Genomic DNA, 16,329 nt, shown 5'->3' with positions numbered 1-16,329 from the left:
TTATTATATGATCAACTTTTGGCTTAACACCTTTCAACTTTTAATATTTAATATAATATGATATGATTACTATTTAATATTTTATTAATTAGATTATTTATAATATTTTTATTTAGTATAGGGGTAAAATCGTAATCCAATTTTGTACTTTTGGAGTTTCCCACTTTTAATAATAGATGATATTTAATAATATATGATATATATATGATGAGCCTATGAACCCAATTTTTTAAAGTTAGGCAAAGATAGGATCAGGAGACTATCGTATTCTTTGGTCATGTGAAACTTTATCATGATATTTTTTTTCCGTATTCGGTTCCCTTGTATCATTTATGATCTCTTGAGACATCAAGATATTATTAGTAATGACTCTGAAGGTAAGTGTGAACTGCAAAACAAAGAAGAAAGAAGAAGGAGAAGAGAGCAGATGCAGTCGAGAGAAGAAGAGGAAAGAAGAGAGAAGAAGAAGAGAGAAAGAGTAAAGTTGCAATGTAGATATTTTGTATTTTTTCAACTCAATCATTTTCCTAATTACACTTAGTGTATATATATACACTTTGTTAGGCTAACTAACTAAAATCAGTTACTCTAATAACTTTAACAACTTGTTAGTTAGAGGCCTTAAACTGATTCTTGATAAATGATTAATCTACCCTCTTTCCACTAACTTCTCACAACACTCCCCTTCAATCTAGGAGGTGCAAATATATTCAAAACTCCTAACTTGGATAGCAGATGTTCATACTGCATTCTGGACAACTCTTTAGTTAATATATCTGCAGGTTGTTCTTGAGTCAGCAGATAGTCCACCTTGATCAAACCTTGTTGTAACCTCTCTCTAATGAAGTGACAATCTATTTCTATGTGTTGTTCTTTCGTGATAGACTGGATTTGCTGTAATTTGAATTGCAGCCTTGCTGTCACTGTATACTTGTACTGGCATCACAACTGCAGCTTCTACTTCTTTCAGTATTCCAAGTAGCCACACCAACTCTGACACAGTGGAGGCCATGCTTCTATACTCAGCCTCAGCTGAACTCTTTGATACTGTGGTTTGCTTCTTGGCTTTTCATGAAATCAAGGACTTTCCAACCTTAATCATGTACCTTATGACAGATTTTCTGGTGAGTGGACAAGAGGCCCAATCAGCATCACAAAATGCAGTAACTTTGTGATCTGAGTTGCTGGACAGTAGTATTCCTTGTCCAGGTTGCTTTTTTAAGTATCTCACCACTCTTAGTGCAGCTTCCATGTGAGATTTTTTTGGTTGACTCAGGAATTGGCTTAATGTCTGAGTACTAAAAACTATATCTGATCTTGTCATATTGAGATATAAGAGCTTCCCTATGAGTTTTTGATAGCTAACCTGATCTATCAAGGGGTCATCGACTTTTTCTTTCCTTTTCTTCACATATTGATCATACTCCCTAGATGTTAGTTTGACATTAACATCTATAGGTGTTCCTGCTGGTTTAGCTGCTCCCATTCCAACCTCTGCTATAAGCTCAAGGGCATATTTCCTTTGATGCATTAGTATCCCTTCTGTGGACCTTGTAAATTCAATTCTTAGAAAGTATTTGAGCTCCCCTAAGTCTTTCATCTTGAAGGAATTTTGTAGGGCCTCCTTTATGTCTTTTATCAACTTCAAAGAGCTTCCAGTAATTAGCATGTCATCCACATACACAAACATAATTATAATTGCTTCTTCTGATTTGCTGATGAATAGTGAGTGATCATACTGGCTCTGTTTAAATTTAAGAGAGACAAATGCCTTAGTAAGTTTATGATTCCATTATCTTGGGGCTTGCTTCAGTCCATATAGGAACTTTGTCAGTCTACACACCTTCTCCTCTTGACTGACAAACCCCCGAGGAAGGTGCATATAAATTTCATCATCAAGATCCCTATGGAGAAAAGCATTAATTACATCCATTTGATGGATATGCCATTGTCTGGAGGCAGCAACAGCTAGGATAGACCTCACTGCAACCATCTTCACAACTGGAGAGAATATTTCTTTGTATTCAATATCTTCTTGCTAACTGTAGCCTTTGACAACTAATCTGTCCTTAAACCTTTCTACTTCACCTGTGGACTTGTATTTAATTTTATAAACCCACCTGCAACCAATAGGTCTTTTACCTGCAGGTAAGGTAGTGATCTCCCAGGTATGGTTGCTCTCTAATGCTTGGATCTCTGTTTGCATAGCATCAACCCATCTTAGATCCTTGATGGCTTCTGCATAACTGTTAGGTTCTGTTATAGGAGAAGCAGCAGCAATATAGCACTGATAGGTGGGAGAAAGATGAGAATAGCTCACATAGTTAGACAGGAGATATTGAACACCAGTGGTTATATTTAGAGAAACAAAATCCCTCAGCCATGTTGAAGGCTGTTTAGATCTTGCAGATCTTCTAGGAACACTTGGAACCTCAGTAACAATTGCTTCTGCAATAGTTGATGCCTCAGAGCCAGTACCATCAGCAGGTACCTGGTCCTCAGGCTGCTCCACAGTAGTGTGATCACACCCTACATCAAGACTTGGATTCTCATCTGGTATGACTACTTGATCAGTTTTGTTAAATAGTATGGGAGCCATAGGAGATAAATCTTGACTAGCCACATCTGACTCTTGCAGATTGTTTACAAATAGTTGTTGTGAATCAGCACCAGCATTAGTGGCAAATGGAAAGATATCCTCCCTACAAATAACATCTCTACTGATAAAGAAGATTTGTTGAATAAGTCGAATAGGATATAGCCCTTATGCACCTCAGAATAGCCCATGTGAACTACTGACCTTGTCCTGGGCATATGTTTGTCATGTTCAGTGAGGTTCTTTGCAAATGAAAGACATCCAAGGATCCTCAAATGAGATAGTTGTCATGCCCCGAGAGGGTACCCTAGACGTAACCAGCACTCATAAACCATTTCTGGCTTCCAAGCAAACCACATAGCCTGATCAGACTTCCATTCATCCATTCAATCAGTGGAAGACTTAAAATAAAGAGAATATTTGGCGGGCAACTCAAATCATCAATCTAACCTAAAGGATAAAGGCCATGGGCCAACAAATCAACTCCAATATTTGTCATTTAAAATAGTTTGACAAGAATAATTCAAGGAACAAAATAATCAATCGACCCATCACTGTCTAGTCTATGAAGCCTCTATCACTACTATCTAATTGGTGTCAATAAAATGTTTATGGCTACCTCAAATCAAAATGAAAAGGGCTAACTCGATGCAAGAATGATATAAGCGGTGTCCTCCGGAAGTAGGGAAGGACTCACCAATACGCTGAGTATGTATAGATCCTCAATGGTGTTTCTATTGACGATCTCTTAAACCTGTCTCTGCATCATGAAATGATGTAGGTCCAAATGGACGTCAGTACATGGAATGAAACATACCTCAAGGTAGAATAACGTTGGTTCAAATATCTCAAATCAAAAGAGAGACTCAATCAAAGTGTCATAAGTCTAAAGTAAAAATACATTTTAGAAAAAGACCAATCATATACCATACAATCCAATCCAATCATGTACAATACAGTTCAATCAAATCATTTACAATTCGATCCCTTCCAATCATGTACAATTCGATCCAATCCAATCTAATCACAATTCATCTAACCCAATCCAATCATATAAAATGAACTCAATAATCAACTCAACAATCAACTCGACAATCAAATCCAATCTAATCACATACCATTCTATTCAATTCAATCACAATTCATCTAATCTAATCCAATCATATATAGTCTAATACAATCCAATCTATATCGTCGAATCTGATCCAATTATACACAATCCAATCACAATTCATCTAACCCAATTCAATCATATACAATCAACTCAAAGGACTCAACTCAATAAATATGCAAATTAAATTATGCAATGTTTTATAATTCAACTCAAACATCTACAATCATAATCAAACCAATCATATCAAGCACAATCCATTCAATTGGGAGTTTCTCTAACCGACAACTATCACCATATGAGTGAGTGATAGTACAACAAGCCGACGTTATTGCCGCATCCGTTCATACTTTGCCAGGGTATGAACGAATCAACCAATCATGGATCCAATCCAACCAAGTCCTATCATGTCAGGACAATAAAATGGGAAATATCCGACTTTAACGGTTCGATCCCATGGGAAGCATCCGACTTTAACGGTTCAATCCCCTTCTACGTTTGGCGACATAATTTATTGGTTCGAGTGTGGACTATACTCTGACCCAATTCGGTGCTCGATACTCCTCCCACGACTCAATATGCTCATATCTATCAAGTGAGTAAAATACTCAAAATATTCATTTAGTCTCATTAGACTCTTTCAAATCAACTCATTTAGTCTCATTGGACTCGTTTCAAAACTCAAATCAAATCTGGCTTCATTAGACCTTCTTTCAAATTGACTCATCTCAAATCATCAAACTCTTCTCTTTAAAATTAATACACTCTCAACTCAATCTCAAAATCGATATTTTTAAATAAAAAAATGCTCAACTCATTTATACTCAAAATACTCATGTTCAAAAATGAGAATTTAAGAGACTCTTTCAAACTCAATTTATGCTTAAACTCTTTTTAAATCAAAGATGAATATAATCACTCTTTAAATTCAAAATAGTGTGTAAATAGTTTATGCAAAAATATTCACAAACATTTATTTAAAATTCTTTCTCAAAAGATCATTTATTTTCAAAATATTCATAAGACTCCAATCAATCAAATTATGCAAATCACATAATCACATTAGACTCCAATCTACTTCATCACACAACATCCTCATCAACATAGCCTCTTCATTCACATCATCGTCAAATAGCATCATTCACATCATCATCAAACATCATCATCAGATATCATCATTCACATCATTATCAAACATCATCATCACATCATCATCAAATATCTACTCCAAAAATCCTTATTTAATTCTACATTCCATTTATAGAAACAAAAGTGACATTCTATCTCTACCAACGTTTTAATTCTTTTTATGCCATTCACATTCATAACTATTCCAATTCATTCTTATCATTCCAATCAACACATATACCCAAACCATCCATCTCAAACTCAAGACAAATTATGACCAAAAAGAAATCTTATCTTGGGTTCATGTGAAGGAAACATGAATCCATACTCTCAACAAAACTCAACTCAAGAATACCATCAATACATATTAATTTATATGCAAAGATCCATTTGTAGTCAATAATATGAAAGATAACTATTTAGTAACTCCAGTCATTAAAATCATCCATCAATTTCTAGCATATGAAAATATTCTAGGGTTTAGGAAAATTTTAAGAAAACCTTCCTAGAAGGTTCAAATCTTTCACACTCTTCATCCAACACATAAGGGCATATGGAAGAACTCAATCCATATTTTGGGTTAGAGTTACATACCTTAGAGTAGAATTTGAAGAAACCTTGTTGTTGGGTCTTCAATGGGAAGGCTTGAATTCTTGAAGCTCTTGAAGACACTCTTTGTTGGAGAAGGATTTGGAGAAGAAGAGAGGGAAATTCTAGGAATTTTTTTTTAGAGAGAGAGGGATTGAAAAAAATGATCCCAAAAACGTCCAAGGATAGTGTATATATAATTTGGGGAAATACCCAAATTGCCCTTTCTCCAAAAATCTGGAAAACAGGCTAAAAATGCTCCTGGCGCGATAGTGGCGCATCGCGCCACTGCGGCGCCAAGTTGAATTGGCTTAAAACCTGCACACCTGCTAGTGGCACATCGCGCTAAGGACCAAACTACTGAGGCTATTTGATGGCGCAATAGAGGCGCGCCTCGCCCTTACAGCGCCAAACCTAAGTTTTCTGGATTTTAGAAAATAGGCTTAAAAACCCTGCACATCTTGTAGTGGCACGCTGCGCCAGGGAACAAACTACTAAGGCTTGTTCCTGGTGCAATAGTGGCACATCGCATCAATGCGGCGCCAAGCCCAGGTTTCCTGCAGTCACAACCCAGGCTTGAAATTCCTACAGTACTAGTCCGTCTTAGGATAGTCATAACTTTTGACTCCGAACTCCAAAATTTATAATCTTGGTGGCGTTGGAAAGAAGACTCAAAGACCTTTAATTTAATAGGTCATGGGCTACCCATTTCATCCTACCTTTGGAGACATGGTCATTTGAAGTTGGCCTTTATACTAACTCGTCCAAAAACTTAATTGATTGGAGTTCTTTGGATTCGACTTGGTGTTAGAGATACCTTATGACCCCTAAACACATCTAACACACTTCAAATACTTAGAAATTAATCCTAACTCATGTGAAAAATTATGAGTCCTTCGGTCTGAGTCTACACTCACGTGAAGAAATATTTGAGTCTTTGCGAAAAAAATTTCTAGGGTGTTACAATAGCCCTGGTTTGATGCCATATAGTATTTCATAGGGAGTTTGAAAACCAATTACACTACTAGGAAGTCTGTTAATGAGATAGACTGCAGCAAGAACACAGTGACCCCAAAACCTGATAGGTTTTTAGCTTGAAACTCAAAGCTCTTGTCACTTCCAGTAGGTGTCTATGCTTCCTCTCAGCAAAACTATTTTACTGAGGAGTATAATGACATGATCTTTGATGAATAATGCCCCATTCTTTGAACATATTGCAACACACAAAATTAATAAATTTTGTTCCATTATCAGATCTAATAATCTTCACCACTCTATCAAACTGAGTTTTTTCATATTGCAAGAACATTTGAAGAGATACACAAACATCTAACTTTTGTTTAAGTAAAAAAACCCAGGTCATTCTTGAAAAATCATCCATAATTGTAATAAAGAATTTATTGCCATCAAAAGTAGCTATATTATAGGGTCCCCAAAGGTCAACATGTATCAAGTCAAAACATCTACTGCTTTTAATGCTGCTAGAAGGAAATACAGGTCTAGTTTATTTTGCAAATGGGCAAACTAAACACTTAGACACCTTACACATAGTGGCTTTATTGTCAGTAAACATCTTTGTAAGCACTGTTGAAGAGGGATGTCCAAGTCTGTGATGCCATAGCTCCATGCCTGACTCCTTGCCATTTGAATGGACTGTATCAACTGTATGAACAGATTCCTTGGTATTATTACACTACTTTGAGTTAAATGTCTCCACAACAAGTATAGTCCTCCTTCTTCTTTACCAACTTCCTTCACCTTTCCAGTGTAAAGCTCTTGGAAAACACAAAAATCATGGAAGAAGAAGACTGAGCAATCTAATTCCTTTGTTATTTTGCTGACAGACATTAAGTTATACTTGAACTCTGGTATATGGAACACATTAGTAATCACACTTCTAGATGATAGACTACAAGAGCCAATATAAGTTACTTGTGTGGTACCACCATTTGGTAAACATACATCCTTAGGAGTGTTAAGCTTTAGCACAGATTCCTTTCGTAACATATCCAACTTAGACACCATATGATTTGTTGCACCTTTATCTACAATCCATACATTACTATTTTTAATTATAAATAAGGCTTTACCTGCATTATTTTCCTTATTACAATCAGATGTAGTAGCTCTTGAGTTTGGCTGTTGACTCATCATCTTAAGAATGTGTTCATACTGATCTTTTGTGAATGTGCAAGTAATTGCTTGACATCTTTCTCAGCTTGACTCATAGTCTTATTGGAAGCTTCAGCTGGTACTGTATCTGTAATGTGCTGTGCTATGATATTCCTACCCCACACTAATTCATCAGTTACATTTGTGTTCAAGACATAAGAAAAATTAGCTTGACCTGATTTCTGAGGTTGATTAGAGAAGCTAGAAGTATCAGCATAGGCAGTGTTTGCACTTTGTTCCTTCCTCTTGGACTTGAAGTCTGGTGGATATCCAACAACCTTGTAGCAAAACTCTTTAGTATGTTCTCTACACTTATAAAAGTCATAGATTAAAAATGTATTTTTCTTTAATCTATTACTAACACTTGAACTACTACCACCTTTAGAGTACATAGCAGCTGAATCTAAGATGGATGAATGTAGTCCCAAATTATTGATGCCTGTAACAACAACTTTTTGGCTCTCATCTCCTACTATCATGGCATATGCTTGATTTATAGTTGGTAGTGGATCTATCATGAGAATCTGACTCCTAGATTGATGGTATGAGTGATTTAATCCCATTAGAAATTGATACAACTTTTGTCTATTCATGTGAGCTACAAATCCTCTAGATTTCTCACAGTTGCAGCAGGGCGAGGGCACTAACACCTCAAACTCATCCCACAATGCTTTCAACTTCGTATAGTATACTGAGACAGAGGTAGTACCCTACTATAGAGTGACAATCTCTTTGTGTAAGCTGTAAGTCCTTGATCCATCTACTCTATCAAACATCTCTTGTAGATCAGTCCACACCTGCAACGCACTTGAAGCAAATACGATTCCACTAAGTAAGCTCTTTGAAGCTGAGTTCATCAACCACGACAAGACAATTGCATTCACCCTTTCCCATTGACACCACAGTTCTTCACTATACATGTCCTTTCTGCATTTTCCATCAACCAGCCCTAACTTATTCCTCCTTAACAAAGCTAACTTGGTTGACCGACTCCACAGGATGTAGTTCTCAACACCAGTCAGCTGAAATGAGATGATGCTAACTCCACTTACATCTGTAGGGCTAAGGAATAAGGGATAATTATAGTCAATACCTTGTCCTTGAATGAGATTGCTACTCGAGGAGAAGGGCACACTGGCTTGTTGATGGGTTTGGTTGAGATTTTGAGATGAAACTGCTGCTGCTGCTGTGTCACCTGTCATTTCTTCAAACAACAACAAAATCATGGAATTTTAAGTCTGACGAAGCTTCAATCTGTAGATCCGTCTTAAAAACTAGATGAATCTATGAATCTCATTTCGATTCTTTAACTCAAAATCGAGGATCAGCTTCTCACAGTGATAACTATGACGATCCGCTCTGATACCATGAAGGTAAGTGTGAGCTACAAAATAAAGAAGAAAGAAGAAAGAGAAAAGAGCAGATGCAGAAGAGAGAAAAAGAGGAAAGAAGAGAGAAGAAGAAGAGAGAAAGAGTAAAGTTGCAATGTAGATATTTTATATTTTTTCAGCTCAATTATTTTCCTAATTACACTTAGTGTATATATATACACTTTGTTAGGCTAACTAACTAAAATCAGTTATTCTAACAACTTTAACAACTTGTTAGTTAGAGGCCTTAAACTGATTCTTGGTAAATGACTAATCTACCCTCTTTCTAACTAACTTCTCACAACAATCAATTTGCGTTGTATAAGAGCCTATCAAGCCTTTTTCATACATGACTTGGATCCACGACATAAATTATTTATCTGGTTGCCCCCTTGTTCTATTCACTCAACCATTGCTTCTCCATCCTTGATACCATCGGAGTATATATATATATATATATATATATATATATATATATATATATATATATATATATATATATATATTCTGATGATGTCTATATATATATATTCTAATGGTATATTTATACTTTAATGGTATCTATATACTTTGATAGTATAAAACAATAATTGAATAGTTTTTTCACTAAAATACTATCTATTATATGTATACTCTGATGGTATCAAAGAGAAGTAGAGAACACAACTCAGTTACTCCTTGGTACCATTAGAATATATATATATATATATATAACATGCAATGTTTCAGCGAAAAAACTACTCAATTACTGCTTGATACTGTTCAAACTTACTTTTAGTTACTGCAGTAGTTTTTAGCAAAATAAGTTGTTTAGTTTAAATGAATTTGAATTTTGAATTTTAGTTAGGTTGTTTGGGGTCGTTTGGTGTGATGTATAAGAGGAGTTAATCCCAGCATAATTTTTGAGTAGCCTTTAATCCTTTTTTGATTGCAAAGACTGGGATAACTTATCCCAGTATTAACAATTAGTACTGAGATAAGTTATCCTTCCCAAAGGATGGAGTAGTAATCTCAGGATAACCTGGAATAAAGATGTAAAATAACAAAAATACCCCTTTAAACTCTCTTTTATACACCACTTTTACATTCATGTATATTAATATAATTTTTAATAACATTTATAATAACATTCATAACTTTAATTAATCGTTGTTTTATGATAATATATTTTTCTATTAAAAAATTATATTTTATCAATACAATTTTTATTTATGAATATATTATAAGTTGAATTTATTTATCTAATTCTTATGTTTATTTATATTTTGATTTCTCCTAAAATGTTCACTCTACTACTAAATTACATATTTTTAATTAAATAGTTTATTACTAACTTAAAAATTATATTTTATATATCAATCAAAATATAGATAACTTTAAAATGTAGATAATTTTAATAATAAAATTTTATTTACTTTAATAAACTTAAAATGAAAATTTTATTTAAAGCTAAATAAGATGAAAGTTTTATTTTTAAGTTAAATAAGATGGAAATTTTATTTAAAGCTAAATAAGATGAAAGTTTTATTTTTAAGTTAAATAAGATGAAACTTTAATTTTAAAAACACATGGCACAATCATGAAAAAGCATAAATAAAAATATTTAAGTTAAATAAGATGGAAATTTTATTTTTAGGAATAAGTAACTAAAGCTTGCAAAGAAAATATAAAAAATAAATAAATAAGGTTGAAGATATTTTTGTAAACAAACAACTTATTCTTAGAAATTATGTAATTAATATAATTTTGAATATGACCAACCAAACAAGCTATAAAAAGTACTCTCAGCATAACTAATCTCAGGATAACTTATTCTATGATAACTTATCACAACATAACTAATCTCAGCATAACTTGTATCCAAACCAAATGACTTCTTAGAGTTTTTGAGATATTTTAGGTTATTTAAAATTTTAAATTATGGAGATGTATTTTATGTTGGTTATGTAAAACCCCTCAATGCTTAATAAAATCATTGAAAAGCAATTGAAAGCTATTTCAATCCAAAGAGAGTTATTTTAACCCTTTTTTGTTGCCCCGTCTTTTAAAAATCAACACTAGTATCAGAGCTTTATTGATCTTACGAGATCTATGAATTCTTTCAAAGAAATAAATACCATTTTAACCCGTAAGGGCTATCCTTTTAACCTATCAGGACTACTAATTTTAATTCATTAGGGCTATTTTCAACCTGTGCTTTTTTCAACTCACAAGCTATTTTAAACAAATTTTTAACCTAAAAAAAGAATGTCAAACAACAGTCTCTCTTTGAATGCCCAAAAAAAGTTACTGACAAAAACTATCATATTTGATTAGTGATAATAAAATCATATTTTATGGCCTATGCCATATGTGTTGTTGTTATGGAAGAAAAATACCTACAACGATACTTCGTAAATCTTGCAATTGTCCAAATAAAAGCACTTTCAAAAGAAGTTCTATGCAAGACAATGCCGTGAAAGATGTTTTTGAAGCACAAAATCAAAAAAAGAAAAATAAAGAAAAAGAGAAAGATCAATATCCAAAAAATATACAAGTTCAAAAATAACCAAGAAAAATTCAGCATCAACTGCTAGAGCAAAAATTGAGGAGGAATAGTTTTTAAAATTGCAGTAACTAAAGCAAAGGAGGAGCGTTGAAATTTGTTTTTAGTTACTGCAGTAGTTTTTAACAAAATAAGTTGTTTAGTTTAAATGAATTTGAATTTTGAATTTTAGTTAGGTTGTTAGAGTTGTTGAGATATTTTATGTTATTTGAAATTTCAACTTATGAAGATGTATTTTATGTTGGTTATGTAAAGCCCCTCGATGCTTAATAAAATCATTGAAAAACAATTGAAAGCCATTTCAATCCAAAGAGAGCTATTCAAACTTTTTTTTTGCCGCCCCATCTTTTAAAAAAATCAACAGATATCATCAAAGTATATAGATACCATCAGAGTATATATAAACACACTCTAATGGTATTAAGGATTAAAGAAGTAGTGGTTCAGTGCATAGAACAAAGGGGCAGGCGGGTAAAATATTTGGGTCATGGGTCAAACTCAGGTAAATAGTTTGGGTTGGATTCAATTTGTGTAATGGTTCCACAAAAAAATATTACTTTTTGATAGATGAAAAAGTCTCAATAAATTAGTAACCTAAAACAAAATTAAAAGACCTCAAGTATATATATAGGTCAACAACAATAATATATATAGTTTAATCTCACAAATAGATATGATCATACAAGCCGGTTTATTGATGATCAAAAAGTCTCAATAAAATTAGTGGCCTAAAATAATAAAATTAATAAAATACCTCAGTATATACATAGTTCAACAATAATATATCTAATATAAATGCACAAGAAGATTTTATTATACATGCATGCTTGATGATCAAAAGTCTCAATAAAATTAGTGGCCTAAAAATTATAATCAGAGACCTTAAGTATATACATAGTTCAACAAAAATAATGTATCTAGTGTAATCTTACAAGCAGGTTGATGATCAAACAATTTTAATAACAACAAAATTTAATAAGAGACCTCAAGTATATACATAGTTGTTGTTTTTAATCATGACTAGTATTTTTCACTCAGAAACCTTGAGTTCTTGGTAAAAATCAATACACCTAAAAATATTATTGCAACAAGAGTTCTTGGAAAATGTCAATATACCCCAACAAAATGTTAATACAAAGAAATACTAAACAAAATACTTGTAAAGATTATGAAAATTTACCTGTTCAAGGAAAAAAATTGATTGAGAAAAGAGAGTAAGAAAGTCTGTAGCGAGAGGGAGGCAAACATGCAGAAAGAGAAAAAGAGGTTAACAACGTGATTATTTTATAGAGTATTAAATAGGTCTGAATATTGTTAATACTCTTTTACAAATCATATTCGTTCAGATCTTTTAAGATTCATTAAGAGGTTTTTTTTAAAAAGAAATAAATAGACTTAATGGGCTGAATCTGAGTGATTAAAATTTATACATGAACACCAAAACACTTAATAGGTTGAATTTGAATTAGTAAGATTTAGACATCCACTAAATGCAAACAAATGAGGCCTAACTCCCGAGCGAAGGGTAATCTTTTATAGACTACATCCTGAATCCCACGGTCTATAATGGAGGATATAAAATTAAGGCTTTCATCCATTATGTGGCTTTTACCTTCTCTATATTCTTCACTAGAACTAATGATATTAAAGTCTCCTATGTGACAACCCAAGGTATAGTGATGGTGTTAGGTATGTCTCTTAGATCATTCCATAGATCATTTCTGAGTCCTCTGATCCTTTGGCATACACCACAATCAAGAAGAATGCTTGCTCATTAGTTCTAGAGATTATGATAAGGGCATGTTACTCTATATCGATATTACATCAATATCACTGGACCAAAATATCCATATTTTATTAAATTAATTGAAAAACTATTTTGCATATTATGTCTTCTTTGGAACCTGTCCAACTTGTTGTTGACAATCATAGGTTCTTGGATACAGATAAGGGAAATGTTATAGAGTAGTTTAAAGAGGTGGATCCCTTGAACCCTATTTCTCTGATGTTGTATGATAACGTATTAATCATTAGCAATATTAAAGGATTTTGAGTTTGGCTTGCTTTGTTACTTCTTGAGAGGTGTCTATATTGAGGAAGCCTCCTCCGGTACGATGTTGATTCCTTTAGTGATAAATTGTTGGTTTGGGTGATGGGGTGTTGCAGGATAGTAGACTAATCCTCAAATATTCTGCTTAATGATTTCCCTCTTTTGTATTCACTATCTAACTTCTTTTCTTCTAAATTTTCATTTATGAGCCATATGTTGTTGTTAAGTTCTTGTATTATTTTATTAGTGTTTCTCACACCTTTTTGATAATATTGCAATCTGATTTCTAGTAGAGGTATTGTTTAGTTTGTCTGGTTCCCTTAAAATGAAGTTGGAGCTTCCAATCATCTTATATCTAATCTCCTCTTCACTATTCCATCTTATGTCTTCCTTGGTAGGGTCTTGAAGCTTATTGAAATTTTCCAATGCCAAGGCAGTCGAACTACTGGTAAATATCCTTTCATTTATCGTTGTTTGGGGTTGATGTTCTTCTCCTTCAAGAATAATATTTTGAGGTATTGTTGCTTTGACTTTAAACTACTCCTTTTTTTTGCTAAAACCTTTGATGTCCTCCTTATTCATATGGTCTAAATTTAATATCTCCCCTTAGAGTTAGGTCTTCATATTTTCCATTGAGGTTATAGAAATATTTCAGTCTTTACAACCTTGAGGTTAGGTTGTTGTTTCTTTTCTAGATTTTCCCAATGTTTTTTTTCTTTGAGTTTTGGACTCTATCCCATCTAGATATTTTATCAGGTTGTTTGGGTGTTTCCTCCACTATGTTATTTTACTTATTGTTGTCTTCTTTTCTCTCCACATCAGCGTTGCTTGGGGTAGTTTGTAAATGCAGAAATACCTTGTTGAACAAGTTTTGACAATATGGGAAAACCTGTTTTTAGTATACGAATATTTGTGGAAATAAAACTAAAAAAGGCAGGGGTTCAAGTCAAATAAGGAAATAGAGTCCAACTAGGAAAGAACAAGTGAAAGAGTTAGCGTATAACCAAGAAAGAGAGGACAAGAAAACAATGCTCAACTATTATGTTATGGTGTTATGCATATGTTATTACTAGGTACTTGGTCATTAGAGCAGGAGTACTGCAAGTATTGTTTTGACTGACATTTATACTTGCTATCTACCTTGATGATGATACCATAAGTTGAAATGTCTATTGAAAATCTTTTACAAAAACTTTTTATGTTTACCATCATCAAAAGGAAGGAAATTGAAGAGAAACCTTGTTGAACAATTTTTGATAACATGGCAAAATCTATTTTTGGTAAAAGAGTATTTATGGAAATAAAACTAAAAAAGACAGGGGTTCAAGTCAAATAAGGAAACAAAGTTCAACTAGAAAAGAACAAGTAAAAGAGTCAGCATATAACCAAGAAGGAGAGAATAAGAAAAACAATGTTCAACTAGGAGAAGCACAAAATATTACAACTATTAAAATAAGAGGTTGTGGGCAGTTTCGAACCACCTGTTGTATGCATAGAGAAGCAGTTCTATCTCAAGCAATAAGAGAGCTCAAGCAAGTTGTTTGTGAAGGCTTTAGGTCTACGTATTTTCAATAAGCTTTTTTTCTATTTTTTGAGTAATTGTGTAAGTTTTGTGAGGTTCGTAATAAGAAGTGGGTTTGGCTTTTTGAGAGAATTTAGAATCAGAAACTATTCGAGTAAATTGTTTGGGTTAGGTTCTATAGTTAATTCCTTTGATTATCGAATTGTAATCATAAAACTTGAGTGAAGTATTGAAGTTGAAGTTGTGGTTTTTACTCCTTGAGATAGGGGGTTTTCCACGTAAAGATTGTGTGTTATTTACTTTTCTGAATTGAACTAGTCGAAGAACCTGGTTCCTAGAATAAAGTTGGAGGCATCAACTTTCTTCAATTGGTACCAGAGAAAGGTCTTTTCACTAAAGGCTAAACACCTGAAAAGGATTCAATGGCAGCTCCTCCAACTACACAGAAAGGTTCTTTTCAAGCTAGAGCACCTTTGTTCAATGGAAAGTACTATGGATGGTGGAAGAACAAGATGATGGATCATCTCATAGGTAAGAGTGTTGATCTATGAAATTTTATTCTAGATAGACCTATGATTCCCATGAAGACTTCTATTGATAGTTAGGATCTAGTGCCTAAAGAAAGAAAGGAATGAGATGTTGTTGACAAGATAACTATTCAAAATAATGCTAAGGCCAGGAAAATTCTAATTTGTGGCAATGGACCTGATGAGTACAACATGATTTCCTCTTGTCAAGATGTAAAAAAAACCAGGGACACTCTTCAAACAGTTCATTAAGGGAAAACAACTGTGAAAAAGGCTAAAATTGATAATCTCAACAAACAATATGAGCTCGTCAAAATAAAGGAAGGAGAAATTATTTAGGATATGCACACTAGTTGTACTGCAATTATCCATGTCATTTATTCCCTAGGAGAACACATTGTTACTGAAAAGGTTGTTAGAAAACTCCTGAGTGTGTTACCTGAATTATGGGAAAGTATGGTGGAACTAATCACAAAAGAAAGGGATCTAGACATGCTGGCTATGAATGAAATCATTGGGAATCTAACAACCCATCGGAACTATAAGAAAAGACAAGACTATATCTCTCAATACAACTGAGATCACTGATTATAAAGAAGAGAATCTGGCACTAGCCACCAAAAAGTTTCAAAGGATGTTTAAAAGAGGTCAAAACTTTCAAAGGAAGCCTACCAAAAATATGGAAAAAGATGTTCAAGAGTATCGCAAGTGTGGTAGTCC

The sequence above is a fragment of the Solanum dulcamara genome, chromosome 1 (assembly GCF_947179165.1).
Source record: "Solanum dulcamara chromosome 1, daSolDulc1.2, whole genome shotgun sequence".
NCBI classification, from domain to species: domain Eukaryota; kingdom Viridiplantae; phylum Streptophyta; class Magnoliopsida; order Solanales; family Solanaceae; genus Solanum; species Solanum dulcamara.
Note: the sequence above shows the minus strand (reverse complement) of the source record.